General features: G+C 37.5%; 17 non-coding genes across 17 annotated transcripts; all 17 read left to right on the forward strand.

The window, feature by feature from the left end:
• The first annotated feature begins 429 nt into the window (after positions 1-429).
• On the forward strand, positions 430-547 carry LOC122039111. Its single transcript, XR_006128008.1, has one exon. It is a non-coding gene; the product is annotated as a U5 spliceosomal RNA (small nuclear RNA).
• A 510-nt stretch (positions 548-1,057) lies between these two features.
• Positions 1,058-1,173, forward strand: LOC122039099. The gene has a single exon (XR_006127996.1). It is a non-coding gene; the product is annotated as a U5 spliceosomal RNA (small nuclear RNA).
• A 1,178-nt stretch (positions 1,174-2,351) lies between these two features.
• Positions 2,352-2,469, forward strand: LOC122039412. Its single transcript, XR_006128225.1, has one exon. It is a non-coding gene; the product is annotated as a U5 spliceosomal RNA (small nuclear RNA).
• Positions 2,470-4,070: 1,601 nt separating this feature from the next.
• LOC122039100 lies at positions 4,071-4,188 on the forward strand. The gene has a single exon (XR_006127997.1). It is a non-coding gene; the product is annotated as a U5 spliceosomal RNA (small nuclear RNA).
• Positions 4,189-4,754: 566 nt separating this feature from the next.
• On the forward strand, positions 4,755-4,872 carry LOC122039093. The gene has a single exon (XR_006127990.1). It is a non-coding gene; the product is annotated as a U5 spliceosomal RNA (small nuclear RNA).
• A 1,142-nt stretch (positions 4,873-6,014) lies between these two features.
• On the forward strand, positions 6,015-6,132 carry LOC122039098. The gene has a single exon (XR_006127995.1). It is a non-coding gene; the product is annotated as a U5 spliceosomal RNA (small nuclear RNA).
• Positions 6,133-6,650: 518 nt separating this feature from the next.
• On the forward strand, positions 6,651-6,768 carry LOC122039104. Its single transcript, XR_006128001.1, has one exon. It is a non-coding gene; the product is annotated as a U5 spliceosomal RNA (small nuclear RNA).
• Positions 6,769-7,334: 566 nt separating this feature from the next.
• On the forward strand, positions 7,335-7,453 carry LOC122039110. The gene has a single exon (XR_006128007.1). It is a non-coding gene; the product is annotated as a U5 spliceosomal RNA (small nuclear RNA).
• A 560-nt stretch (positions 7,454-8,013) lies between these two features.
• Positions 8,014-8,131, forward strand: LOC122039103. The gene has a single exon (XR_006128000.1). It is a non-coding gene; the product is annotated as a U5 spliceosomal RNA (small nuclear RNA).
• A 560-nt stretch (positions 8,132-8,691) lies between these two features.
• On the forward strand, positions 8,692-8,809 carry LOC122039119. Its single transcript, XR_006128014.1, has one exon. It is a non-coding gene; the product is annotated as a U5 spliceosomal RNA (small nuclear RNA).
• A 465-nt stretch (positions 8,810-9,274) lies between these two features.
• LOC122039105 lies at positions 9,275-9,392 on the forward strand. The gene has a single exon (XR_006128002.1). It is a non-coding gene; the product is annotated as a U5 spliceosomal RNA (small nuclear RNA).
• A 515-nt stretch (positions 9,393-9,907) lies between these two features.
• LOC122039090 lies at positions 9,908-10,025 on the forward strand. Its single transcript, XR_006127987.1, has one exon. It is a non-coding gene; the product is annotated as a U5 spliceosomal RNA (small nuclear RNA).
• A 569-nt stretch (positions 10,026-10,594) lies between these two features.
• LOC122039417 lies at positions 10,595-10,713 on the forward strand. Its single transcript, XR_006128229.1, has one exon. It is a non-coding gene; the product is annotated as a U5 spliceosomal RNA (small nuclear RNA).
• Positions 10,714-11,275: 562 nt separating this feature from the next.
• LOC122039117 lies at positions 11,276-11,391 on the forward strand. The gene has a single exon (XR_006128012.1). It is a non-coding gene; the product is annotated as a U5 spliceosomal RNA (small nuclear RNA).
• Positions 11,392-11,898: 507 nt separating this feature from the next.
• LOC122039107 lies at positions 11,899-12,016 on the forward strand. Its single transcript, XR_006128004.1, has one exon. It is a non-coding gene; the product is annotated as a U5 spliceosomal RNA (small nuclear RNA).
• Positions 12,017-12,521: 505 nt separating this feature from the next.
• Positions 12,522-12,639, forward strand: LOC122039092. Its single transcript, XR_006127989.1, has one exon. It is a non-coding gene; the product is annotated as a U5 spliceosomal RNA (small nuclear RNA).
• A 610-nt stretch (positions 12,640-13,249) lies between these two features.
• On the forward strand, positions 13,250-13,367 carry LOC122039413. Its single transcript, XR_006128226.1, has one exon. It is a non-coding gene; the product is annotated as a U5 spliceosomal RNA (small nuclear RNA).
• The last annotated feature ends 12,018 nt before the right edge of the window (positions 13,368-25,385 follow it).

Raw genomic sequence — 25,385 nt, forward strand, 5'->3', positions numbered from 1 at the left:
TTTAATTTCATCTCATATTTGTATTTTTTTAATAAATTAGATATTTTTGGTCCTATAATTATTTGCATATATTTTGAAAGTGCACCGACTATTAGGATATATTTTGAAAGTATAGATGAAGAGTGGTGGACAACTAAGCATCATGAGTGTGGTTCAAATATCGTGGTTGTATGATATACCCTGTGAGAGTATTGATTGCATGAGTCAACATCATGGGTGGCTCAAATATCATGGTGGTATCCCAAGGGAAGAGAAGAGGGTTTACAGAGCCTCGCTCAGGTAAAAAAGGAGGATGCAAAGAGAGGAAAGGTTCGACATTTGAAGGGTGATTAATTTGGCTTAACATTTAGTCCCACATAGCTCGTGCTTGGTGAGTTTCCTACTTGGACATTATAAATTGGTTCAGGGTTGCTTCATAATAAAATATGCAGTTGTGTGATAGGAACAAAGCGATTTATTCTTTCACCTTTTACTAAAGAATATTGTGTGCTTGTCACTAAAAACAACATATATTAATTTTTGAAAGAGCTCCTTTTACAATGGTGCCCTAACAAATTATAAGTTAAATTTTTTCCTAACAATTTTTAAATTAATTATTTTAGTTGTAAGAGTTATAATATTTTATATATTTAATTTTATCGCATATTTTTTTTATTTTACATTAATTATTAGGGTACAAATGGAGTCTAGTGGACGACTCAACATCATGAGTGTGGTTCAAATATTGTGGTTGTATGATATACTTTGAAAGAGTTTTGATTACATGAGTCAGCATCATGGGTGGTTCAAATATCGTGAGTGTATGATATACTTAGTGAGAGCTTCGAACTCTTGTTATACGAGTCTGTCTAATCTTTTACCATTACATTGTATCACAAGGGAAGAGAAGAGGGTTTACAGCGCTAGGGTAAGGAAGGAGGATGCGAAGAGAGTGAATGTCTGGCATTTGAGGGGTGATTAATTTGGCTAGTGTTTAGTCCCACATTGCTTGTGCTTGGTGAGCTTCCTGCAGAAGACATTATAAATTGGTTCAAGGTTGATTGATAATAAAACATGCAGCTGTGTGATAGGCACAAAGCGAATTATTCTTTCGCCTTTTACTAAAGAATACTGTGTGCTTGTCACTAAATATAGCATATATTATTTTTGAAAGGGCTTTTTTTAACAAAGGATCCCTAACAAATACAAGTTAAATTTGTTCCTAACAATTTTTAAATTAATTATTTTAGTTGTAAGACTATAATGTTTCATACATTTAATTTTCTAATAATTTAGAAATTTTTGGTTTTCTTTACATTGATTATTAGGATATATTTAGATAGTACACTAACTATTAGGATATATTTAGAAAGTAGTGTGGTGGATGACTAAGCATCATGAGTGTGGTTCAAATATCGTGGTTGTACAATATACTCTGTGAGAGTTTTGATTGAACGAGTCAACATCATGGTGGTTTGAATATCGTGGTTGTATGATATACTCTGAGAGTTTTGAACTCTTGTTGTATGAGTCTATCTCATCTTTTGTCATTACACTGTATCCCAAGGGAAGAGAAGAGGCTTTACGGAGCGTAGTACGCAGGAAACGAAGGAGGATGCGAAGAGAGGGAAGGTTCAGCATTTTGGGGTGATTAATTTGGCTACTGTTTAGTCCCACATTGCTTGTGCAAGGTGAGCTTCCTACAGAGGACATTATAAATTGGTTCAAGGTTGCATAATAATAAAACATGTAACTATGTGATAAGCACAAAGTAAATTATTTTTTAACCTTTTTTTTAAAGAATACCATGTACTTTTCACTAAAAAAACAAAATACATTAATTTTTGATGAGCCCTAACAAATTTCAAGTTAAATTTGTTCCTAACAATTTTTAAATTAATTATTTTAGTTGTAAGAGTTATAATGTTTCATATATTTTATTTTATCTCATATTTTTATTTTTTTAATAAATTAGATATCTTTGGTTCTATAGAAGTTTACACTAATTATTTGCATATATTTGGAAAGTACACCGACTATTAGGATATATTTTGAAAGTACAGATGAAGCGTGGTGGACAACTAAGCATCATGAGTGTGGTTCAAATATCATGGTTGTACGATATACTCTGTGAGAGTATTGATTGCATGAGTCAACATCATGGGTGGTTCAAATATTGTGGTGGTATCCCAATGGAAGAGAAGAGGATTTATGGAGCCTCGCTCAAGGAAGGAGGATGCGAAGAGAGGGAAGGTTCGACGTTTGAGGGGTGATTAATTTGGCTAGCATTTAGTCCCACATTGCTCGTGCTTGGTGAGTTTCATACTTGGACATTATAAATTGGTTCAGGGTTGCTTTATAATAAAACATGCAGTTGTGTGATAGGAACAAAGCGAATTATTCTTTCGCCTTTTACTAAAGAATACCGTGTGCTTGTCACTAAAAACAACATACATTAATTTTTGAAAGAGCTCCTTTTACAAAGGAGCCCTAACAAGTTATAAGTTAAATTTTTTCCTAACAATTTTTAAATTAATTATTTTAGTTGTAAATGTAAGACCGTTGGGCCGGGTAGAAGGGGGTTGAATAGCCCTGAAAAAAAATAAAATCGACCCTTCTCGACTTTTCAAACCAACATTTGAAGAATAATAAAATAAACAGAAAATAAAAATTGAGACACCAGATTTGACATGGTTACAACCGGAGAGGTTGTTAATCCAAGGAAGATGATCGCACTACTATCTCCTTCAGGCGGAGAAGCCTCTTTTACAGCAGTGTAGGCACAGAAAGAGAAAAGCTAATCTAAACAGTGGAAGCGCACAAGTGTTGTTACAATTTCTGAATTGATTGAAAAGCTTCTGGACCAAGGCTATATTTATAGCCTTGGTCGGGGCGCCTGGAATGGTTCTGGGCGCCTTGGGGGGGATAAAACTTTATCCCCCAATGTTCAGATTGAGATTGATTCGATCTGGTCAAAATTAACGGTCCGAGCGCCCGGAAGGGTTCCGGGAGTCCCGGGCTGGTCCGGGCGCCTGGACTATTCCGGGCGCCTGGACTATTCCGGGCGCCCAGGACTATTCCGGGAGCCCTGGACCCCCCAAGTCAACAGATATTGACTTTTCTCCATCGGGACCTTTGCTCCGGTTCGGTCCACCTCGGTCCGGGTCTTTTGCTCCGGATCCGCTCACTTGGGTGATTTCTGCCATCCGGAAAAGGGCTCACCCGAACCCAACTTCAGGTCTTCTCGAGCAGGCTTCCCTCCGGCTTCTTGTCCCTCAGAACCGCCGCGTGTTTCCTTCTCGTCCACCAGCGTACTCATCCGCAGTCTTCGTCTCACGGTCTCACCCTGTGCCGACCTTCTCTCTAGCTGCGTCTCTTGCTCCTAGAGCAATCTTCCTCTCCGACTTTCGTCCCTCGGAACGACCGCACGCTTCCTTCTCGTCCGCCGGTGTACTCTTCCACAGCACCTCGTCCCTCGGATGCACCGCGTGCCGTCCTTCTCGCTAGCTACGTCTTCCACTCGAGTACCTGTGCTCCTAAGCTCCTGCACACATAGACACAAGGTTAGAAACACACAGGACCTAACATAACTTGTTGATCACACCAAAAAAACCTTGGGGTTCCAACAGTAAGAGCTATAATGTTTTATATATTTAATTTTATCTCATATTTTTTTTATTATTTTACATTGATTATTAGGGTACAAATGGAGTGTGGTGTACGACTCAACATCATGAGTGCAGTTCAAATATTATGGTTATATGATATACTTTGAAAGAGTTTTGATTACATGAGTCAGCATCATGGGTGGTTCAAATATCATGACTGTATGATATACTTAGTGAGAGTTTTGAACTCTTGTTATACGAGACTGTCTAATCTTTTACCATTACATTGTATCGCAAGGGAAGAGAAGAGGGTTTACGGAGTCTAGAGCTGGGGTAAGGAAGGAGGATATGAAGAGAGTGAATGTTTGGCGATTGAGGGGTGATTAATTTGGTTAATGTTTAGTCCCACATTGCTTGTGCTTGGTGAGCTTCCTACAGAAGACATTATAAATTCGATCAAGGTTGCTTCATAATAAAACATGTAGCTGTGTGATAGGCACAAAGCGAATTATTCTTTCGCCTTTTACTAAAGAATATCGTGTGCTTGTTACTAAAAATAGCATATATTAATTTTTAAAAGGGCTTTTTTACAAAGAAGCCCAAACAAATTAGAAGTTAAATTTGTTCCTAACAATTTTTAAATTAATTATTTTAGTTGTAAGAGGTATAATGATTCATATATTTAATTTTCTCATAATTTTTAAAAATTTAAAAAATTTTGGTCCTTTTTACATTGATTATTAGGATATATTTAGATAGTACACTGACTATTAGGATATATTTAGAAAGTAGTGTGGTGGATGACTAAGCATCATGAGTGTGGTTCAAATATTGTGGTTGTACAATATACTCTGTGAGAGTTTTGATTGCATGAGTCAACATCATGGTGGTTAAATATCGTGGTTGTATGATATACTCTATGAGAGTTTTGAACTCTTGTTGCATGTGTTTGTCTCATCTTTTACCATTACACTGTATCCCAACGGAAGAGGAGGGTTTATAGAGCCTAGCGTATAGGAAATGAAGGAGGATGCAAAGAGAGGGAAGGTTCAACGTTTGAGGGGTGATTAATATGGCTACTGTTTAGTCCCACATTGCTTGTGCATGGTGAGCTTCCTACAGAGGACATTATAAATTAGTTCAGGGTTGCATCATAATAAATCATGCAGCTGTGTGATAAGCACAGAGCGAATTATTCTTTCGCCTTTTACTAAAGAATACCGTGTGCGTGTCACTAAAAACATCATATATTAATTTTTGAAAGGGCTTTTTTTACAAAGGTGCCCAAATAAATAAAAGTTAAATTTGTTCTTAACAATTTTTAAATTAATTATTTTAGTTGTAAGATCTTTAATATTTCATACATTTAATTTTCTAATAATTTAGAAATTTTTGGTCCTCTTTACATTGATTATTAGGATATATTTAGACAGTACACTGACTATTAGGATATATTTAGAAAGTAGTGTGGTGGATGACTAAGCATCATGAGTGTGGTTCAAATATCGTAGTTGTACAATATACTCTGTGAGAGTTTTTATTGCATGAGTCAAAATCATTGTGGTTTAAATATAGTGGTTGTTTGATATACTCTATGAGAGTTTTGAACTCTTGTTTCATGAGTCTTTTTCATCTTTTTCCATTACACTGTATCCCAAGGGAAGAGAAGAGGGTTTACGGAGCCTAGCGAGTAGGAGACAAAGGACGATGCGAGGAGAGGCAAGGTTAAGCGTTTGAGGGGTGATTAATTTGGCTACTGTTTAGTCCCACATTGCTTGTGCATGGTGAGCTTCCTACAGAGGACATTATAAATTGGTTCAGGGTTTCATTATTATTAAACATGTAGCTGTTTGATAAGCACAATGTGAATTATTCTTTCACCTTTTTTTTTATAGAATATCGTGTACTTTTCACTAAAAACAGCATACATTAATTTTTGAAGAGCCCTGACAAATTGCAAGTTAAATTTGTTCCTAACAATTTTTAAATTAATTATTTTAATTGTAACAGTTATAATGTTTCATATATTTAATTTTATCACATATATTTATTTTTTAATAAATTAGATATTTTTGGTCCTATAGAAGTTTGCACTAATTATTTGCATATATTTGGAAAGTACACCGACTATTAGGATATATTTTGAAACTACAGATGAAGTGTGTTGGACAACTAAGCATCATGAGTGTACTGATTGCATGAGTCAACATCATGGGTGGTTCAAATATCGTGGTGGTATCCCATGGGAAGAGAAGAGGGTTTACGGAGCCTCACTCAGGTAAGGAAGCAGGATGCGAAGAGAGGGAAAGTTCGACGTTTAAGGGGTGATTAATTTTGCTAGCATTTAGTCACACATTGCTCGTGCTTGGTGAGTTTCCTACTTGGACATTATAAATTGCTTCCGGGTTGCTTCATAATAAAATATGCAGTTGTGTGATAGGAACAAAGCGATTTATTCTTTCGCCTTTTACTAAAGAATATCGTGTGCTTGTCACTAAAAACAACATATATTAATTTTTGAAAGAGCTCCTTTTACAAAGGGGCCCTAACAAATTGTAACTTAAATTTTTTCCTAACAATTTTTAAATTAATTATTTTAGTTGTAAGAGCTATAATATTTTATATATTTAATTTTATCTCATATTTTTTTTTATTTTACATTGATTATTAGGGTACAGGTGGAGTCTGGTGGACGACTCAACATCATGAGTGTGGTTCAAATATTGTAGTTGTATGATATACTTTGAAAGAGTTTTGATTGCATGAGTCAACATCATGGGTGGTTCAAATATCGTGGCTGTATGATATACTTAGTGAGAGTTTCGAACTCTTGTTATACGAGTCTGTCTAATCTTTTACCATTACATTGTATCGCAAGGGAAGAGAAGAGGGTTTACAGCGTCTAGCGCAGGTGTAAGGAAGGAGGATGTGAAGAGAGTGAATGTTCTGCGTTTGAGGGGTGATTAATTTGGCTTGTGTTTAGTCCCACATTGCTTGTGCTTGGTGAGCTTCCTGCAGAAGACATTATAAATTGGTTCAAGGTTGATTGATAATAAAACATACAGCTGTGTGTTTGGCACAAAGCGAATTATTCTTTCGCCTTTTATTAAAGAATACCGTGTGCTTGCCACTAAAAATAGCATATATTAATTTTTGAAAGGGCTTTTTTTACAAAGGAGCCCAAACAAATTAGAAGTTAAATTTGTTCGTAACAATTTTTAAATTAATTATTTTAGTTGTAAGAGCTATAATATTTCATATATTTTATTTTCTCATAATTTTTAATAATTTAGAAATTTTTAGTCCCCTATACATTGATTATTTGGATATATTTTGATAGTACACTGATTATTAGGATATATTTAGAAAGTAGTGTGGTGGATGACTAAGCATCTTGAGTGAGGTTCAAATATCGTGGTTGTACAATATACTCTGTGAGAGTTTTGATTGCATGAGTCAACATCATGGTGGTTTAAATATCATGGTTGTATGATATTTGTGAGAGTTTTGAACTCTTGTTGCACGAGTTTGTCTCATCTTTACCATTACACTGTATCCCAAGGGAAGAGAAGAGGGCTTACAGAGCCTAGCACTTGGGAGATGAAGGAGGTTGCAAAGAGAGGGAAGGTTCTGCGTTTGAGGGGTGATTAATATGGCTACTGTTTAGTCCCACATTGCTTGTGCATGGTGAGCTTCCTACAGAGGACATTATAAATAAGTTCAGGGTTGCATCATATTAAAACATGCAGCTGTGTGATAAGCACAGAGTGAATTATTCTTTCACCTTTTTCTAAAGAATACCGTGTGTCTGTCACTAAAAACAACATATAATAATTTTTGAAAGGGCTTTTTTTTTTTACAAAGGTGCCCTAAGAAATTACAAGTTAAATTTGTTCTTAACAATTTTTAAATTAATTATTTTTGTTGTAAGAGCTATAATGTTTCATACATTTAATTTTCTAGTAATTTAGAAATTTTTGGTCCTCTTTACATTGATTATTAGGATATATTTAGATATTACACTGACTATTAGGATATATTTAGAAAGTAGTGTGGTGGATGACTAAGCATCATGAGTGTGGTTCAAATATCATGGTTGTACAATATACTCTGTGAGAGTTTTGATTGCATGAGTCAACATCATGGTGGTTTAAATATCGTGGTTGTATGATATACTCTATGAGAGTTTTGAATCTTGTTGCATGTGTTTGTCTCATCTTTTACCATTACACTGTATCCCAAGGGAAGAGGTGGGTTTATAGAGCCTAGTGTATAGGAAATGAAGGAGGATGCAAAGAGAGGGAAGGTTCAGCATTTGAGGGGTGATTATTATGGCTACTGTTTAGTCCCACATTGCTTGTGCATGGTGAGCTTCCTACAGAGGACATTATAAATTAGTTCAGGGTTGAATCATAATAAATCATGCAGCTGTGTGATAAGCACAGAGCGAATTATTCTTTCGCCTTTTACTAAAGAATATCATGTGCTTGTCACTAAAAACATCATATATTAATTTTTGAAAGGGCTTTTTTTTACAAGGGGCCCTAACAAATTACAAGTTAAATTTGTTCTTAACAATTTTTAAATTAATTTTTTTAGTTGTAAGATCTTTAATATTTCATACATTTAATTTTCTAATAATTTAGAAATTTTTGGTCCTCTTTACATTGATTATTAGGATATATTTAGACAGTACACTGACTATTAGGATATATTTAGAAAGTAGTGTGGTGGATGACTAAGCATCATGAGTGTGGTTCAAATATCGTGGTTGTACAATATACTCTGTGAGAGTTTTGATTGAATGAGTTAAAATCATTGTGGTTTAAATATAGTGGTTGTATGATATACTCTATGAGAGTTTTGAACTCTTGTTTCATGAGTCTGTCTCATCTTTTTCCATTACACTGTATCCCAATGGAAGAGAAGAGGGTTTATGGAGCCTAGCGCGTAGGAGACGAAGGACGATGCGAGGAGAGGTAAGGTTCAGCATTTGAGGGGTGATTAATTTGGCTACTGTTTAGTCCCACATTGCTTGTGCATGATGAGCTTCCTACAGAGGACATTATAAATTGGTTCAGGGTTGCATTATTATTAAACATGCAGCTGTTTGATAAGCACAATGTGAATTATTCTTTCGCCTTTTTTTTTATAGAATATCGTGTACTTTTCACTAAAAACAGCATACATTAATTTTTGAAGAGCCCTGACAAATTGCAAGTTAAATTTGTTCCAAACAATTTCTAAATTAATTATTTTAGTTGTAATAGTTATAATGTTTCATATATTTAATTTGATCTCATATATTTATTTTTTAATAAATTAGATATTTTTGGTCCTATAAAAGTTTACACTAATTATTTGCATATATTTGGAAAGTACACCGACTATTAGGATATATTTTGAAACTACAGATGAAGTGTGTTGGACAACTAAGCATCATGAGTGTATTGATTGCATGAGTCAACATCATGGGTGGTTCAAATATCGTGGTGGTATCCCATGGGAAGAGAAGAGGGTTTACGGAGCCTCACTCATGTAAGGAAGCAGGATGCGAAGAGAGGGAAAGTTCGACGTTTAAGGGGTGATTAATTTTGCTAGCATTTAGTCACACATTGCTCGTGCTTGGTGAGTTTCCTACTTGGACATTATAAATTGGTTCACGGTTGCTTCATAATAAAATATGCAGTTGTGTGATAGGAACAAAGCGATTTATTCTTTCACCTTTTACTAAAGAATATCGTGTGCTTGTCACTAAAAACAACATATATTAATTTTTGAAAGAGCTCCTTTTACAAAGGGGCCCTAACAAATTATTAGTTAAATTTTTTCTAACAATTTTTAAATTAATTATTTTAGTTGTATGAGCTATAATATTTTATATATTTAATTTTATCTCATATTTTTTTATTTTACATTGATTATTAGGGTACAGATGGAGTCTGGTGGACGACTCAACATCATGAGTGTGGATCAAGTATTCTGGTTGTATGATATACTTTGAAAGAGTTTTGATTGCATGAGTCAACATCATGGGTGGTTCAAATATCGTGACTGTATGATATACTTAGTGAGAGTTTCGAACTCTTGTTATACGAGTTTGTCTAATCGTTTACCTTTACATTGTATCGCAAGGGAAGAGAAGAGGGTTTAAAGTGTCTAGCGCAGGGGAAAGGAAGGAGGATGCTAAGAGAGTGAATGTTCGACATTTGAGGGGTGATTAATTTGGCTTGTGTTTAGTCCCACATTGCTTGTGCTTGGTGAGCTTCCTGCAGAAGACATTATAAATTGGTTCAAGGTTGATTGATAATAAAACATGCAGCTATGTGATTGGCACAAAGCGAATTATTCTTTCGCCTTTTACTAAAGAATACCGTGTGCTTGCCACTTAAAATAGCATATATTAATTTTTGAAAGGGCTTTTTTTACAAAGGAGCCCAAACAAATTACAAGTTAAATTTGTTCCTAACAATTTTTAAATTAATTATTTTAGTTGTAAGAGCTATAATATTTCATATATTTTATTTTCTCATAATTTTTAATAATTTAGAAATTTTTAGTCCTCTATACATTGATTATTAGGATATATTTTGATAGTACACCCACTGTTAGGATATATTTAGAAAGTAGTGTGGTGGATGACTAAGCATCATGAGCGAGGTTCAAATATCGTTGTTGTACAATTTACTCTGTGAGAGTTTTGATTGCATGAGTCAACATCCTGGTGGTTTAAATATCGTGGTTGTATGATATACTCTGTGAGAGTTTTGAACTCTTGTTGCACGAGTTTGTCTCATCTTTACCATTACACTGTATCCCTAGGGAAGAGAAGTGGGCTTACGTAGCCTAGCGCTTAGGAGATGAAGGAGGATGCAAAGAGAGGGAAGGTTCAACGTTTGAGGGGTGATTAATATGGCTACTGTTTAGTCCCACATTGCTTGTGCATGGTGAGCTTCCTATAGAGGACATTATAAATAAGTTCAGAGTTGCATCATATTAAAACATGCAGCTGTGTGATAACCACAGAGCGAATTATTCTTTCGCCTTTTACTAAAGAATACCGTGTGTTTGTCACTAAAAACAGCATATAATAATTTTTTGAAAGGGCTTTTTTTACAAAGGAGCCCTAACAAATTACAAGTTAAATTTGTTCTTAACAATTTTTAAATCAATTATTTTTGTTGTAAGAGCTATAATGTTTCATACATTTAATTTTCTAGTAATTTAGAAATTTTTGGTCCTCTTTACATTGATTATTAGGATATATTTAGATAGTACACAGACTCTTAAGAGATATTTAGATTGTAGTGTGGTGGATGACTAAGCATTATGAGTGTGGTTCAAATATCATGGTTGTACAATATACTCTGTGAGAGTTTTGATTGCATGAGTCAAAATCATGGTGGTTTAAATATAGTGGTAGTGTGGTGATATACTCTATGAGAGTTTTGAACTCTTGTTGCATGAGTCTGTCTCATCTTTTACCATTACACTGTATCCCAAGGTAAGAGAAGAGGGTTTACGGAGCCTAGCGCATACGAAACAAAGGACAATGCGAGGAGAGGGAAGGTTCAGCATTTGAGGGGTGAGTAATTTTGCTACTGTTTAATGTCATATTGCTTGTGCATGGTGAGCTTCCTATAGAGGACATTATAAATTGGTTCAGGGTTGCATTTTAATAAAACATGCAGTTGTGTGATAAGCACAAAGTGAATTATTCTTTCTCCTTTTTTTAAAGAATACCATGTACTTTTCACTAAATAACTGCATACATTAATTTTTGAAGTGCCCTAACAAATTGCAAGTTAATTTTGTTCCTAACCATTTTTAAATTAATTATTGTATTTGTAAGAGTTATAATGTTTCATATATTTAATTTTATCTCATATTTTTATTTTTTAATAAATTAGATATTTTTTGTCCCATAGAAGTTTACACTAATTATTTGCATATATTTGGAAAGTACACCGACTATTAGGATATATTTTGAAAGTACAAATGAAGTGTGGTGGACAACTACGCATCATGAGTGTGGTTCAAATATCGTGGTTGTACGATATATTCTGTGAGAGTATTGATTGCATGTGTCAACATCATGGGTGGTTTAAATATCGTAGTGGTATCCCAAGGAAAGAGAAGAGGGTTTACGGAGCCTCGCTCAGGTAAGGAAGGAGGATGCAAAGAGAGTGAAGGTTCGACATTTGAGGGATCATTAATTTTGCTAGCATTTAGTCCCACATTACTCGTGCTTGGTGAGTTTCCTACTTGGACATTATACATTGGTTCAGGGTTGCTTCATAATAAAACATGAAGTTGTGTGATAGGAACAAAGCAAATTATTCGTTCGCCTTTTACTAAAGAATACCGTGTGCCTTTCACTAAAAACAACATACATTAATTTTTGAAAGAGCTCCTTTTACAAAAGATCCCTAATAAATTATATGTTAAATTTTTTCCTAACAATTTTTAAATTAATTATTTTAGTTGTGACAGCTATAATGTTTTATATATTTATTTTCTCTTAATTTTTTTATTATTTTTTGTTGATTATTAGGGTGTGGTGGACGACTCAACATCATGAGTGTGGTTCAAATATTATGGTTGTATGATATACTTTGAAAGAGTTTTGATTGCATGAGTCAGCATCATGGGTGGTTCAAATATCGTAACTGTATGATATACTTAGTGAGAGTTTCGAACTCTTGTTATATGAGTCTGTAAAATCTTTTACCATTACATTGTATCGCAAGGGAAGAGAAGAGGGTTTACGAAGCCTAGCGCTGGGTAAGGAAGGAGAATGCGAAGAGAGTAAATGTTCGCCATTTGAGGGGTGATTAATTTGACCAATGTTTAGTCCCACATTGCTCGTGCTTGGTGAGCTTCCTGCAGAAGACATTATAAATTGGATCAAGGTCGCTTCATAATAAAACATGCAGCTGTGTGATAGGCACAAAGAGAATTATTCTTTCGCCTTTTACTAAAGAATACCGTGTGCTTGTCACTAAAAACAGCATATATTAATTTTTGAAAGGGGTTTTTTTACAAAGGAGCCCTAACAAATTACAAGTTAAATTTGTTCCTAACAATTTTTAAATTAATTATTTTACATTAAATTTGTTCCTAACAATTTTTAAATTAATTATTTTAGTTGTAAGAGCTATAATGTTTCATATATTTTATTTTCTCATAATTTTTCCTAATTTAGAAATTTTTTGTCCTCTTTACATTGATTATTAGGATATATTTAGATAGTGCACTGACTATTAGGATATATTTAGAAAGTAGTGTGGTCGATGACTAAGCATCATGAGTGTGGTTCAAATATCGTGGTTGTACAATATACTCTGTGAGAGTTTTGATTGCATGAGTCAACATCATGGTGGTTTAAATATTGTGGTTGTATGATATACTCTATAAGAGTTTTGAACTCTTGTTGCATGAGTTTGTCTCATATTTACCATTATACTATATCCCAAGGGAAGAGAAGAGGGCTTACGGAGCCTAGCGCTTAGGAGATGAAGGAGGATGTAAAGAGAGGGAAGGTTCAGCGTTTGAGGCGTGATTAATATGGCTACTGTTTAGTCCCACATTGCTTGTGCATGATGAGCTTCCTACAGAGGACATTATAAATAAGTTCAGGGTTGCATTATATTAAAACATGCAGCTGTGTGATAAGCACAGAGCGAATTATTCTTTCGCCTTTTACTAAAGAATACCGTGTGCTTGCCACTAAAAATAGCATATATTAATTTTTGAAAGGGCTTTTTTTACAAAGGAGCCCTAACAAATTACACGTTAAATTTGTTCTTAACAATTTTTAAATTAATTATTTTAGTTGTAAGAGCTATAAGAGCATCCGCAGGAGAGCTCCCGCTGTGATGTAACAGCAGGGAAAAACCTCCCTCCCATAGTGGAGGGAGGTTTTTCCCTTTACACGAAGAAGCAACTCCGTAACCACGGAGCCACATCTTCATGTTTTTTATTTTTTTTATATATTATTTTTGTTTTAATAATTAAAAAATATAAAAAGTGTGTATAAAAATTATTTTTTTTATAAGTTATTTTTTAATTATTAATGTTATTTCATGTAACGCCCCGCCATCAACTGACTAAGCTGTAAGGCCGGGGGTTACGTATGCTAAACTATTCTGTGGCTATCACTGAATTATAATGTGCGGAAAGCTGAACCAATTGCTATAAAATCTGGAATTTATGTTCAAATTACTATTTCATTGTTGTACATATGCTAAGGGATGGAATCTACACTTTTCATGCAAATGTGGATGCGAAGCATGCGGTTTAGTGCTGCTGGAAAGGTCGGCCCAGTCGACTAACAGTAGGGTCTCAGTGCTCCAGGTTGCTGCCCAACCCTCTAACTTGTACCAAAACCTTCCGAAGCATGCAATATCATACAATAGAACACATACTACCCTTCCAAGCTATTTAATACATGTTTCTATGAAATTTAGCATACCTTGGTAGTTTCTAAGCATACGAGTGGAACCATGGGTTTTGTATCAACTTCATACTAAAACTAAGCATTGATACAAACTAAACAAGACACTAGCAGCACCCCAACATCCCATATGACAATGTAAGTGCATGATGCGCATTCCACAACTATTTCGTATGCAATTCAAATGTATCACTGAAAAGCATCATAATATTACTAGGCATGTCATTACTGTCATTGTTCATCGTTTATTAATTAACATCAAGATAACTAGTAGTCCGGGCATAGCATGGTGCATACTTTCACAATTCATGACATTTAAACATTATAAAGGTGCGGAATAATAAGAATATAAGAAATTCTAATTCTTTAAACTTGCTAGTCCCCAAGAGTCTTTATTCCAAGTCCCTTCTCACACACATCTTGACGCATTGCCCTCCGGCCTCTGCTAATCCATCTTCCCTTTACCTTTATATGCAGTATAAGGAAAAGGAAACTATAAGCTTGGGAGCTTAGTAAGAACCATCTACCTCACAAATCATGCATTCGATGAAATCATGCTTTTAAAAGAAGCTATTTGAAATACATGCTGATAATCGTGCTGAAAATGCTAAAGCATGGCATACTGATATATAAGTTATGACAATCAAATACTATTCATAAAACTAGCTTGTTGTATCAATAAGAAGAACTGAACTGATACATAAGCTGAGCTAAACTGATGCTTGGCTAATGCTGAATCTGAACTGTATTCACATAACTGATTTGTGAAGTTTTGAAAAATATTTTCATAATAGATAAAAATAATAGTCATGCTGCTGATGGGCCTGGCAACTGTACTTGCTATGCACGCATCCCTAACTAGACCCGAGGTAGCTAGTCCCGAATCTAGTAGGATTTTCTAGGTTATCTAAACCTAGAGACGACTATGGGAGCCCAACCCAAGGACAACTAAGAATCCAACACAGTGCTACTGATGAAAGTAAAATACTGATTCATAAGCTGATTTATCTTATCTGGCTCTTACTAGGTTATCTGAACCTAGGGGCGACTATGGGAGTCCACCCATTGAGCCCTAGTCCCATATAAACTGAAGCAAGACTAAGCATGCTATTTAAATGCGTCTATGGCATTTAACTGAGCTATTAAAATGCCTACTGTAGCAGTTAATTGTACTAGTTATTTTATCGAGCACTTGGTGTGCTCTAACTCTTCTCTCTATTAGGGGACCACCTCTAAGCACTCGACAGTGTCTAAGACCCCAAAATTGGAGGGGAAAACACGTCCGGCCCATCTAGAGGTGCTCAAATAAACCCTAAACCTGCGAGGAGGGTCAAATACACCCTAGGTGCCGGAAAAACTGAACTAAAAACATAAAAATATATGATTAGCTACTTATACTACAGGTGAGGGGGTTACTTACTTCCTATGCTAGGTTTCTTACAATTCTGATCGCTAGGTTTTCGGAGAAGAAGATCTCTTCGGCGATCTTCTTACATCTACGCGTTCTTCTCGCGGAGAGGAGCGTCCTCGTATCAGAGTCGTCGCCGGAAGATGCTCCTACGACCCTAGGGATGGAACCCTAGGTCTCTTGGGGGCTTGGTGTGTCGAGAGGGTGAGGAAGAAGGAGAGGTCGGCGGGTGAGGGTGAGGAAGAGTTGTCGATCCAAAAATAATAAATCCTCACTTAAATTCCCTATTTATATTAAGTGATTAATATCACCCAACTCAATTATAAATATAATTTCTCTCCTCTTCTTTTAGCACGCCCCTGTTGGGGCCACCTGGTTACTAAAGTCATGCTATAAGTCTTAGGGTCTGATAGGTCACGGGTTCAATTCCTGCTTAGGCTATTTTACGTTTTTTATTTAATTTTGCTACTTCTGCTACTTCAAAAATTTCATAAAAATATTCTAAAATTCCAGAAAAATAATAGAATATTTCTAAAATTTATTTGAGAATTTTAGGGTGTTACAATCCCCCATACCTTATAAAAAGTTCATCCTCGAACTTAAAATAACTCTGGGTACTTCTGTCTCATACTAGCTTGTGTCTCCCAAGTCGCCTCTTCTACGGTGTGATTTTGCCACATCACTTTTACTAATAGTATCTCCTTGTTCCGTAATTTCTTAATTGCTCGGTCCATTATCTGAATAGGTCGACTGTCATAGCTGAGGTCTTCACGGACTTGTACCTGTTAGAGTGTATACTAAAAGCCTAGCTTTTGGTATAAACATTTATCTAGAAATAAGAATCACATTGGTCAAATGTCTACATTTGTGATAAATGTAGTTTTTCAATTAATTTATATTGTAGATAACATGGTGTGTGGTGTCACACACAGAGGATCATGTTATCAGTACCTTATAAATTATAAACAGTAGCTCACGACCAAAATGGAAAGGAACAAACCATTAGAAGGTCGTAGTGTAATTAGGTATCAGTTTATCTTGACTGTATAATTACACTAGTACACTTAGAGTGTATTGAGTAGGACCATTTGAGGTCGTTCCTTTTATACTGATTTTATAAAGAAACAAAGACCTCGGTTATTATGAAAGTGTGTGCTCTTAATCCTAATATAATAACAAGCACATATATTTGATATTTATTTCTTTAATTTATCAAAGGGTGAGATTTAGTTCGATGAATCAATAAGCCCGATAAGTTGGGAAATGGTATCACTTGTAGTGTGTGTTGTTGATTATAGAAGGAAACTGTGTCCTAGAGATACTAGGTTGATAATGTCCTCAAGAGGAGCTCATAAGGATTGTCATGTTAAACCCTGCAGGTGGACCTAGTCCGACATGATGATAAGGTTGAGTGGTACTACTCTTGGACTAAGATATTAATTAAATGAGTTGTCAGTAACTCACTTAATTAGTGGACATTCGATATCTTAAACACAGGGAGATTAACACACTCATGAAAAGAAGGAGCCCAAAATGTAATTTGGGATTGGTGCGGTAGTTCAATAATAGTTCTCTAGTGGAATGAATTATTATTGATAAAATTAAGTTGTGTGTTCGGGGCGAGCACGGGATGCTTAATTTTATCGGGAGACCAAAACCAATTCCTCCTCTCGGTCCCTATCGTAGCCTCTTGTATATAGAGATTTATACCCACCACATACCCACCTTCTTATCCAACCAATAGGGGCCGGCCAAGCTAAGCTTGAAGCTCAAGCTAGGGCCGGCCAAGACAAAGGTTAGCGGTGGCGGCCAATAGCTTGGAGCCCAAGCTTTAGGTGGCCGGCCACATCATATTAAAAGGATTTTATTAAAATTATTTCTTATGTGGATATCATAGTTTTAAAAGAGAGTTTAAAAATTAAATCTTTCCTTTTAAAGCTTTCTACAAAAGATTAAGAAAAGATTTGAAATCTTTCCTTATTTGTAGATTGAAAGGAGATTTTATTAAGAAAACTTTCCTTTTTAACCATGATAATAATTTAAAAGAAGTTTAAAAATTAAATATTCTCTTTTATTAGTTTCTACAAAAGATTAAGAAAAGATTTGATATCTTTCCTTATTTGTAGATTGAAAAGAGATTTTAATTTTTAGAGATAACTTTCCTTTTGGAAATTATCCACATGTTTAAAAGAAGAATTTTAATTTATAAAATTTCCTTTTTATTAACCACCATGAAGGGAAAATTATTGGAGAAATTTTTTATAAATTTCTGGAGACAAATTAGGAAGTTTTAATTAATTAAAACTCTCCTTGTTTATAGCTTGATGGTGGCCGGCCATGTAAATTGAGAATAGGAAAATTGTTTTTAATTAAATAAAATTTTCTTTTTCATGGCAAAATAATTAAGGAAGTTTTGAATTAAATTTCCTTATTTGCCAAGACCAAGGATTATAAAAGAGGAGGTAGAGGTGCCTTCATGGGTGATCAACTCTATTATTCTTCTCCTCTCTTTTCCTCCTTGGTGGCCGGCCCTAGCTTCTTCCTCTTCTCTTCTTCTTATGGCCGGCGGCAACCTTTCTTGGAGCTCTTGATGGTGGCCGGTTCTAGCTAGGAGAAGAAGGAGAGAAAGGTGGTTTTGTTTCTTGCATCCCTTGGAGCTTGGTGGTGGTGGCCGAACCTCTACTTCTCTTGGAGAATTGTGGTGGACGAAACTTGCAAGGAAGAAGAAGGTGCTTGGTGGTTCTCATCTCGGAAGATCATTGCCCACACAACGTCCGAGGTTAGAAGAGGAATACGGTAGAAGATCAAGAGTTTTTTCTAAAAGGTATAACTAGTAATTTTTCTTTCCGCATCATACTAGTTATTTTTGGAAATAATACTAAATACAAGAGGCATACGATTCTAGAGTTTCGAATTTGTTTTCGATATAGTGTTCTTTTGTTTTTCTTTTCCTTGTGATTTGATTGTTCTTTTCGGTTAACCTAAAGTTATTTTAGGAAATTAAATATTATCTTTCCATAAAAGGTTTTGTCTAGTCGGTGGTGGTTGCTCCCATATCCAAGAAGGCCATGTGCCTCGCCACGTCAGTACTGGGAACCAATTATGGAAATTAATATTTAATGGAATTAATAACTTAAGGTGATTTGGGTCGAACGTGTTAAGTTCCGCAGGAGACCCAAGTCAAAACCTAAAAGAACGAATAGATTAAGTTTTGGATCAAACGTGTTAAGTTCCGCAGGCGATCCAAAATTTAATTTAAAAGAACACATGATAGCTAGGAAAAGGTTCAGACCTTTGTACAAAATTTTTGTACAGTGGAACCTCTAGGTTTTCCGAGTAGCAACCAACAGTACCGACTAGGGTTCAATCACCTGGGTGGCATCTGGGATATGCTTCTTCAACATAGAGACATGAAATACGTTATGGATAGCTGACATCTCCTGGGGTAGCTCTAGCTCATATGCCACCTTGCCAACTCTTCTGGTGATAAGGTATGGTCCCACATATCTGGAACTTAATTTGCCCTTCCTCCCAAAATGCATTACCCCCCTCATGGGAGTCACTTGGAGGAATACTATATCCCCCACTGAAATCTCTAAGGGTCGGCACCATGTATCAGCATAGCTTTTCTAGCGGCTCTGAGCTGTCTCTATCCTCTGACAGATCTATTGTATAGCTGCTGTGATATCTGCTACTAGATCTGTCTGAAGTTCTAGTTCTTTCTGTTCACCACTCTCATACCAGCAGATTGGAGATCTACACCTCCGCCCGTAGAGAGCCTCGTAGGGTGCCATGCCGATAGTGGCCTGATAGTTATTGTTGTATGCAAATTTTGCTAAACACAGATATTTGCACCAACTTCCCTTGAAGTCTAGGGCACACGCTCGGAGTATATCTTCGAGTATCTGATTTACTCGCTCCGTCTGACCATCTGTCTGAGGATGGAAAGCTGTGCTAAACTTTAACCTGGTGCCCAATGCTGACTCTACACACTCCCAGAAGTGTGACGTGAATCTACTGTCTCTGTCTGAAATAATGGTCCGTGGGACTCCATGCAATCTGACAATCTCCTTAAGATACAACTGAGCTAGCTGCTCCATGGAGGAGGATATCCTGATAGCTAAGAAGTTGGCTGATTTAGTCAATCTGTCGACTATTACCAAGATGACATCAAAACCATTCGTGGTTCTGGGTAATCCCACTATGAAATCCATGGAAATATCCTCCCACTTCCATTCTGGGATTTGAATAGGTTGCAGAACTCCTCCTGGTCTCTGGTGTTCTGCCTTGACCCTCTGGCAGGTCAGACAGGTACTGACATATCTAGCGATGTCTCTTTTCATCTCAGACCACCAAAAACGTCTCTTTAGGTCTTGGTACATCTTGGTGGAACCAGGATGCATCGCATAAGGAGTCCTGTGAGCCTCGTCTAGGATCTTCCTTCATAGTTCCTCCTGATCCGGAACCCATAGTCTGTCACCAAAATACAATACCCCACTATCAGATACTCTGAACTCTCCACTTCCTGATTCTGCTATCCCTTGCTTGATTTTCTAAATTTCAGGATCCTGATCCTGAATTGTCTGGATGTCACCAAACAGGGTAGATACTAATGTCATAGTAGAGAGCTATCCAACTATAAGTTCGATACTAAAATCCGTAATCTCCTTTTCTAGAGGCAGTGACATGGCTACTAGGGATAGTAAGGTGGCACTGGACTTCCTGCTAAGTGCGTCTGCCACCTTATTAGCTTTTCCTGGGTGATAGAGGATGTCTATGTCATAGTCTTTGACCAGCTCAAGCCATCTGTGTTGTCGCATATTCAGATCCTTCTGAGTGAAGAAGTACTCAGACTCTGATGATCTGTATACACTTTGCACTAAGCTCCATACAATTAATGTCTCCAAATTTTGAGGGCGAAGGCGACTGCTGTAAGCTTAAGGTCATGAGTAGGGTAGTTCCTCTCATAGGCCTTGAGTTGTCTAGAGGCATAGGTGATCACCTTGCCATTTTGCATCAGTACTGCTCCCAGTCCCAATTTAGAGGCATCACTGTAAATATCAAAGTTGTTGTGTCTTTTGGCAGAGTCAGAATGGGAGCATTGGTCAATCTTCTTTTTAGTTCGATGAAGCTGTTCTCACAGTCCTCTGTCCACTGAAATTTTCTGTTCTTCCTGGTGAGAACTGTCAGTGGGGAGGCTATCCTGGAGAAATCCTCTACAAATTTTTTGTAATAGCCTGCTAGTCCCAGAAAGCTTCTGATTTCACTGGCACTCTTAGGTCTTTTCTAATTACTCACAGCCTCTATCTTACTGGGGTCTACCATGACACCATCCTTGGAGATGATGTGTCCCAGGAAGGATACCCGATCGATCCAGAATACACATTTCGTGAACTTGGCGTACAGCTGGCTCTGCTGGAGGGTCTGCAGTACTATTTTCAGGTGCTCTGCGTGTTCTTCCTGAGTTCCGGAATAGATAAGAATGTCGTCGATGAATACGATAACAAACTTATCTAAATATTCTCTGAATACTCTATTCATGAGGTCCATGAAAGTAGCTGGAGCATTTGTCACGCTAAAGGGCATGACTACGAACTCATAATGTCTGTATCTGGTCCTGAAAGTTGTCTTGGGTATATCACCTTCTTTAACTCTCACCTGGTGATATCCCGATCTGCGGTCTATTTTAGAGAACACTACTGCTCCTTTAGCTGATCAAATAGGTCATATATTTTGGGAAGAGGATACCTATTCTTAATCATGACTTGGTTTAGTGTCCGGTAGTCTATACACAGGCGCATGCTCCCATCCTTCTTCTTCACGAACAACACAAGCGCTCCCCATGGTGAGTGACTAGGGCGTATGAAGCCCTTGTCGAGTAGCTCCTGTAGTTGCTCCCGAAGTTCCTTCAGTTTTGCTGGAGCCATGCGGTAGGGTGCTTTGGAGATGAGATTTGTACCGGGGACGAGTTCTATCTCAAATTCAATGTCCCTGTCTGGTGCTAGGCCCGGTAACTCCTCAGGGAAGACTGCTGGGTAGTCACATACAACTCGGACCCCTTCTAGCTTTTGGTCTTTGTCCTGACTAGTACTGACTACATGTGCTAGAAATCCCGTACATCCTGAATCTAGTAGTTTCTGTGCTTTCAGAGCTGAGAGAAACTTCTTGGCCTTTCTCTTTAGTTCTCCGATGTACTCAAACTGTACTCCTGCTTCAGGTTGGAATACAATTTTCTATTTACGGAACTCTATGGAGGCACCGTACTTGATCAGGAAGTCCATTCCAAAGATGACATCATAGTCAGCCATATCTAGCACTATCAGATTACAAAAGAGTTCTCTGTCTGCTATAATGGCTGGCACTGCTCGGAGTCAGTGCGTGGATGCCATGATTTCTCCTGAAGGTAGTGTTGTGAAAAACTGACCACTGAGTACATCTGGAGGTATTGCTAACTTTTCGGCAAATGCCCTGGATATATAAGAATGGGTTGCCCCAGTATCAAATAAGACACTTACACTTTGCTGTAAAATACTGATCTGACCTGTAACAACTGTCGAGGCATTCGCTACATCCTCTCTGTTTAGTGAGTAGATTCTCGCGTTCGTCGTGGCAGAGGGGGCTTCTAGTCTACCCTGGCTGATGTGTGGACCATCTAAATCAGCCTGCATCTGGTGCAACAGTGCTTGCTTGCCTCCGTATTGAATCGACTGTGGTGGGGGAAAGCTGGTCTTGTTCGGGCATTGTTTAGCCATATACCCTTCCTGGCCACATTCGAAGCATCCTCGAGTGCCCTTGCGACAAACTCCTGGGTGGAATTTCCCGCAAGTAGAACACTTGGGATAGCTAGGCTGTTTAGTAGCTGGTCCTCCTGTTGGGTAACTCCCTGGTTTACGTTTGTTACTGGAGTTCCCTTTCGAGTTAGAGTTGTAGCCCTAGTATTTCTGAGTATAGCCTCCTTGACCTTTGGACTCTGAGAAGGCTTGCCTCTGCTGCTTGATGCTGTTCTGGTAATGCTCGGTGATCAGAGCACTACTTACCAGTTCTTTAGTGGTTTGCGGCCTATGGACGCCGCTGGCCACGTTCAGTGCTATTTTCGGCCTTAGCATTCTGAGCATTAGCCGGACTCGTTCTCTTTCAATGCTGACTAGTTCGGGGCACAGACGAGCCAGCCTATTGAATTTCTTCATGGCCTCCTCAACTGAAAGGTTACCCTGAAGAAATTCAGTGAACTCGTCGTAGTGGCGGTTTGTGACCCGTATGTGAAAGAACTCCTCAAAGAATTCTCTTTCGAAGTCGGCCCATGTCATCTGGTTCACTGGGCGCTTCGCTTTAATCCTCTCCCATCACATACGTGTGTCTCCTGCCAGGCAAAAGGAGGCGCATTTCACCTTTTCATGTCCTGGCCAGTCCAGAAGCTCCATTGTACTCTCCAGTGTTTTGAACCAGGCTTAGGCATCCCATGGTTCACTGGTGCCTGAGAAGTTCTCTGGCTTGATTTTCTGCCATTGGATCAGAAAGGCTTCTCTCCTTGCCCCCGCTGCTGGGGCTATTGGTGCTGTAGGTTGGACTGGTGGAACATCTGTAACTACTGGGGTTTCTATGTTAGGTTCCGGGTGGCAGTGGGAGTGTTCTACTGGGGTTTCTATGTTGCTATCTCCTGTTGCTGTTCAGCTAGTTGCTTCTGTAACTGAGCCACTACCTCTGTAAGGCCTGGGGGAGGAATTGAGCTGTCCGCCCCATTCTGGGGCTCAGTAGCTGGTGCTCTTCTAGCTGGGCGTCCTCGTGCCATTTTCTAGAGAAGTAGAGGACATACATAACTACTACAATCATGTTTACATAACTACTACTATCATGATAGATGCTATCATATATAAACATGCTTTAGTCATCTATAAACATGAAAGCAAGAAACATAAATAAGGTGAGAGATATTCTTACTTGGAAGCTGCAGGTTCAATGCTGATGTGTGTGTGGAGGAAGTATGGAACCCTGCACTGATACCACTCTGTAATCCCCCGCCATCAACTAACTAAGCTGTAAGGGCGGGGGTTACGTATGCTAAACTATTCTGTGGCTATCACTGAATTATAATGTGCGGAAAGCTGAAATAATTAAAATCTCTGCTAATTGCTATAAAATCTGGAATTTATGTTCAAATTACTATTTCATTGTTGTACATATGCTAAGGGATGGAATCTACACTTTTCATGCAAATGTGGATGCGAAGCATGCGGTTTAGTGCTGCTGGAAAGGTCGGCCCAGTCGACTAACAGTAGGGTCTCGGTGCTCCAGGCTGCTGCCCAGCCCTCTAACTTCTACCAAAACCTTCATAACCATGCAATATCATACAATAGAACACATACTATCCTTCCAAGCTATTTAATACATGTTTCTATGAAATTTAGCATACCTTGGTAGTTTCTAAGCATACGAGTGGAACCATGGGTTTTGTATCAACTTCATACTAAAACTAAGCATTGATACAAACTAAACATGCCACTAGCAGCACCCCAACATCCCATATGACAATGTAAGTGCATGATGCACATTCCACAACTATTTCGTATGCAATTCAAATGTATCACTGAAAAGCATCATAATATTACTAGGCATGCCATTACTGTCATTGTTCATCGTTTATTAATTAACATCAAGATAACTAGTAGTCTAGGCATAGCATGGTGCATACTTTCACAATTCATGACATTTAAACATTCTAAAGGTGCGGAATAATAAGAATATAAGAAATTCTAATTCTTTAAACTTGCTAGTCCCCAAGAGTCTTTATTCCAAGTCCCTTCTCACACACATCTTGACACATTGCTCTCCAGCCTCTGCTAATCCATCTTCCCTTTACCTTTATCTGCAGTATAAGGAAAAGGAAACTATAAGCTTGGGAGCTTAGTAAGAACCATCTACCTCACAAATCATGCATTCGATGAAATCATGCTTTTAAAAGATACTATTTGAAATACTTGCTAATAATCGTGCTAAAAATGCTAAAACATGGCATACTGATATATAAGTTATGGCAATCAAATACTATTCATAAAACTAGCTTGTTGTATCAATAAGAAGAACTGAACTGATACATAAGCTGAGCTAAACTGATGCTAGGCTAATGCTGAATCTGAACTGTATTCACATAACTGATTTGTGAAGTTTCAAAAACCATTTTCATAATAGATAAAAATAATAGTCATTCTGCTGATGGGCCCGACAACTGTACTTGCTATGTGTGCATCCCTAACTAGACGCGAGGTAGCTAGTCCCAAATCTTGTAGGGTTTTCTAGGTTATCTAAACCTAGGGACGACTATGGGAGCCCAACCCAAGAACAACTAAGAATCCAGCACAGTGCCACTGATAAAAGTAAAATACTGATTCATAAGCTGATTTATCTTATCTGGCTCTTACTAGGTTATCTGAACCTAGAGCTAGTTTATCTGAACCTAGGGGCGAGTATGGGAGCCCACCCATTGGGCCGTAGTCCCATATAAACTAAAGCAAGACTAAGCATGCTATTTAAATGCGTCTATGACATTTAACTGAGCTATTAAAATGCCTACTATTGCAGTTAACTGTACTAGTCATTTTTCGAGCACTTGGTGTGCTTTAACTCTTCTCTCTATTAAGGGACCACCTCTAGGCACCCGACAGCGTCTAAAACCCCAAAACTTGAGGGGAAAACACGTCTGACCCATCTAGAGGTCCTCAAATAAACCCTAAACCTGCGAGGAGGGTCAAATACACCATACGTGCCGGAAAAACTGAACTAAAAACATAAAAATATATGATTAGCTACTTATACTACAGGTGAGGGGGTTACTCACTTCCTGCGCTAGGTTTCTTACAATTCTGATTGCTAGGTTTTCGGAGAAGAAGATCTCTTCGGCGATCTTCTTACGTCTGCGCGTTCTTCTCGCGGAGAGGAG

The sequence above is a fragment of the Zingiber officinale genome, chromosome 1A (genome assembly GCF_018446385.1).
Source record: "Zingiber officinale cultivar Zhangliang chromosome 1A, Zo_v1.1, whole genome shotgun sequence".
NCBI classification, from domain to species: domain Eukaryota; kingdom Viridiplantae; phylum Streptophyta; class Magnoliopsida; order Zingiberales; family Zingiberaceae; genus Zingiber; species Zingiber officinale.